The following is a 4,976-nucleotide window of genomic DNA, read 5'->3' on the forward strand; positions in this document are numbered from 1 at the left end:
GTAAGCACTGTACATATATATTTTCAATAAATATGTTTACATTAGTCATTTTTCAGTATGAGAAATGAATTAATGGAAAAGAAATACAGAAGAGATTCTTTTTTAATTTTAGAAAGGTTTTAATTATTTTGATGTTTACAGTTTTTCCCTCAATCTCACTCCCCTTCCCCCACCCCATAGAAGGCTATTTGCTAATCTTTACATCATTGCCATAGATTGCATTGATCTAAGTTGAATATGAAGAGAGAGAAATCATATCCTTAAGGAAGAAACATGTAATATGATATATAGCAGAATTATATAAGACAATATTTTTAAGAATTAATGGTATTAAATTAAATTAAAAAATAAATGTATGAAAAAAATTTCATAATTGGTCTTTGTTCAAATTCCACAATTTTTTCTCAGGATATAGATGGTATTATTCATCACAGATACCATACAATTGTACCTGATTGTTGTCCTGTTGTTATGAGCAAGCCCCTTAAGGTTGATCATCACTCCCATGTTGCTACTAGGGTATACAAAATTCTTCTGGTTCTGCTCAACTTGCTCAGCATCCGTTCATGCAAATTGTTCCAGACTTCCCTGAATTCCCATCCCACCTGATTTCTAATGGAAAAATAGTGTTCCAGGATATACATATACCACAGTTCGTTAAGCCGTTCCTCAATTGATGGAAATTCCCTCAGTTTCCATTTCTTTTCCATCATCACAAACAGAACTGCTAGGAACATTTTTGTACAGGTGATGTTTTTACCCTTTTTCATAATCTAGAAGAGATAATTTGATCAGATACTGAAGCATAGTTGTTTTGCATTTATTTTGTTTTTCTTCCTCTGAATGGAGGACAAAATTGTCCATAGCCCATACAAGACAGTTTTTCCTAGTTCTCTGAACTGCTGAGAGGAGCTGCTTCCATCAAGGTTGATCATTTCACAATGTTGTTGTTGATGTGCACATTGTTTTCTTGGTTCTACTCCCTTTGCTCAGTGTCAGATCCTGTAAGTCATTCCATGCTTCTCAAGAGTCTGACCAGTCATGTTTTTTTTTTTTGGGGGGGGGTTATAGTTTTTTTTTTGTTTGTTTGCAAGGCAATGCGGTTAAGTGGCTTGCCCAGGGCCACACAGCTAGGTACATTCATGGTTTTTTATAGAACAAAAATATTTCATAGAATTCATGTATCATAATTTGTTTAGCCATACCCCAATTGATGGACAAACGCTCAATTTCCAATTCTTTCTAAGGACAAAAAGAGCTGCTATGAATATTTGGAAACATGTAGGACTTTTACCTTTTTTTATAATTTCTTCTGGACATAGACCTAGAATTGGAATTTCTGAATCAAAGGGTATGACATTTTTTGTTGCTCTTTGGGCATAGTTCCATATTGTACTCCAGAATGGTTGGATCTGTTCATACTTCCATCAACAATGCATTTGACTGTCATGGTTTAGAAAGGAACATTAATAAACTTAGTAGTGACAAGAGGAGTGGACTTGGAATATTATCAGCTTGTCAAAACTATAACAAATGATGAGTGGTTGAAGGTTTAGAGACCTTTAACATAGAGGCCAGACCTGAGGTCAAGATGATCTGAGTTTCAATTCAATCTCAGGTTTTTTAATCGCCTTTTAATTCTGGGACAGTCATTTATTTTGAATTTCTTCAACTCTAAAATTGGAATGATAAGACAGCCTATCCCACAGGTTGTTGCAAGGATAAAATGTGTTATTATCTGTAAATCATTTAGCACAATCATTGGCATATACTAGGCACTATTTATTTTTGTTCCTGTTCCCACTTGGAAGAGAGAAGAATCCAGGTAGAAAATTAATAATATCTAATATTTACATAATATCCTAAATTTAACAATATATTTTATTCATATAGCTTACTACATCCTCACAACATAGAGGAAAAATTATTCCCATTTTCTGATTTGGAAAAGGAGATGGGTAAAGAATAAATGATTAATTTAAAGTCACCCAGCTAACTACTGAGGCAGAATTTAAACACAGGACTTTCTGATTCATTTCAGCATATAATCCACTATGTAACCTAGTTGCCTCAGTCAAGACAGACTTCTTCAAATGTTGTAAAAGTATGGGTAAGATGGATTAGATTTAATCTATTTGGTTCCAAGGATCAAATTAGAAAAATTGGGTAAAACCAATATCTCAATTTCTACATGTGATCTGTTACTTCAAATTCAGAAATAAGAAACATTAAGTGAATAAAGGCTTTAAAGGAAAACATGGGTAAAAATTGAGGTGAAAATCAGGTTTAGGTTTGATATAAGCAAAAACTGAATAACAAATACAGAAAGGCAGAAATAATACATACTTGTCATATAATGATGCAATAAAAATTACATGTAGTAAAAGAGTATGAAAGATAAAATACAAGCTAATGGGATATTAAGTAACTTTATGCTAAATAATGAGTGGATAAAAAACAAATAATAGAAATGATAATTATATACCAGAAAATCATACTAAAGAGACATCTGAATAAAATTTATTGGATGCAGTAAAGGTAGTTGTGATGGGATACTTTGTATTTCTATATGCCTATATGAATAAAATAGAGAAAGAGATCAATGAATTGGGTATGCAACTACAAAAGCTATGAAAAGAATAAATTAAAGATTCACAATTAAATATCAAATTACAACTACTGAAAATCAAGAGAAATAAAATTGAAAGCAAGAAAACCATTGATCTCATTAATAAAGTTAAGAGTTGGTTTTATGAAAAAGCCAATAAAATAGACAAAACTCTGGTTAATATGATTTACAAAAAATAAAGAAGATAAATAAATTATCTGTATCACAAATGAAAAGAGTGAACTAAACACTAATGATGATGACATTAAAGAGATAATTCATCGCTACATTGCCAAACTGTATGCTAAAAATTGGATGACATGAGTGAAATGGATGAATATTTACAAAAATATAAACTACCTAGATTAACAGAAGGTGATAATTCATTAATTTACCCCATTTTAGAATGAGAAATTGAGGAAGCCATAGAAACCTAAGAAAAAAGTCTCCAGGACCAGATGGATTTACAAGTGAATTCTATCAAACATTTAAGGAGCAATTAATTCCTATTCTATATAAAGTTTTTTTAACAATAGGAAAAGAAGGAGTTCTGCCAAACTCCTTTTATGACACCAGCATGATACTGATAACAAAACCAAGAAGAACCAAAACAAATAAAATTATACTTCAATCTCCTTAATAAATATTGATGCAAAAATCTTAAATAAAATTTTAGCAATGAGACTATAAGAAATTATTATTAGAATAATGTACTATGATTAGATAGGATTTATACCAGGGAAGCAGGAGTGGTTCAAAGTTTAGGAAAACACTCAACATAGTTAGTATGTAAATTGCAAAACCAACAGAAATCATAGAATTATCTCAATGGATTTTGAAAAAGCCTTTGATAAAATTCAACATCCAGACTTCTGGCAAGATGGAAGAGAGAGGACATGTACTGTGCTAAAGTCTCCTGATCTTCCCTCATAAATAATATGAAACAAACCTCTTAACAGAAACCTGATCAACAAAACCCAAAAAAGTGAAGCTAGGAACAAAACCCCAAAATGTGAAGCTAGGAGAAAAACATCTACCTCAAGGTTTGTCTTCCAGGATAGTGGGTGAGCCCAGGCACAGAGAGCACAAGAGAGGGTGAGAGCCTGAGAGCTGGCCTGTTCTACCAAAGGGGTGGGGGCTTACTAGGGAGCAGAAGTATTGGTGGTGGCACTGACTGGAGCTTGCTAGCAGGGCTGGAGGGTGAGTTACAGTGTGGGGAAGTTGCAGACATTGATCCCTGGGGTCCTCTGGTCCCTGGGAACTCAGAGTCCATACCTTAATTTCAGTTTAGGCCTTTTAGCAGAACAAACACAATCCCAACCAACCTCAGACCCCACCCAGGTTCAAGTGCAAGCAGCAGAGTTCATTCAGCTGTGAATAGGGAGAGCAATTACCTTGCCCTAGGGCAAAGTCCACCATTGTTCAAAGATAAAAATATTCAGCAGCTTTAACCACCCCCCTCCAGGCCAAGGAAGGGGCTACAAATCAAAGGCACAGACACTCTAGTACCCCCTACTGGTCTGCCCACATGGAGTCACTAAACCCAGTGAATAACATTTTTGGGATCCACAAATCAAACCTCTGTGAACCAGTCCTTCCCAAACACAAGATTTTACGAAAATGAAGAGAGGTCATTAGAAAGGAGGGTCCAGAGAAAAAATTCCTGGAAGGAAAAGGCTGTAACTCAGAGAGTCCTAGAACCTCTGAGGAGCATATGATCTGATCTTCAGCACAGAAAGACTTCCTTGAAGAAATCAGGAAGGAGATTAAAAATCAATTAGAAAATTTAGGAGAGAAAATTAATACAAGATTAATTAATTAATATAAAATTAATAAAATTAATACAAGAAAACAAATCCTTGTAAATTACAATTGGACAAAATACAAAATAAAAATAATTTTCTCAGATCCTCAATTGAACAAATGAAAGAAGAAAATAATTCCCCTCAAAGTTTTAATTGATCAAATGGAAAATTTACAAAAATATAATTGAGCAATTGGAAAAGTAGTTGTAAAAGCTAAATAAAGAAAATTCTTCTCTTAAAAAAGGAATGTAGTCTGTGGAAAATAATGACTTCGTGAGCCAGTCAGGGACTGTTAAACAAAACCCCAAAAATAAAAAAAAAATAGAAGAACATGTAAAGTACCTCATCAGCAAAACCACTGACATAGAGTATAGATCCAGAAAGGAAAACCTGAAAAATTACTGGTCTTCCTGAAAACACTGAAGAGAAAATAAAGCCTGAACTTAATATTACAGGATTTACTGAAAGGAAAACTGCTCTGATACCATGGAACCAGAGAACAAAATAGTTACTGAAAGAATTCATCAATCCCCTCTGGAAAGAGAGATACTAAAATGAAAACA

The sequence above is a fragment of the Macrotis lagotis genome, chromosome 1 (genome assembly GCF_037893015.1).
Source record: "Macrotis lagotis isolate mMagLag1 chromosome 1, bilby.v1.9.chrom.fasta, whole genome shotgun sequence".
Lineage (NCBI taxonomy): Eukaryota > Metazoa > Chordata > Mammalia > Peramelemorphia > Peramelidae > Macrotis > Macrotis lagotis.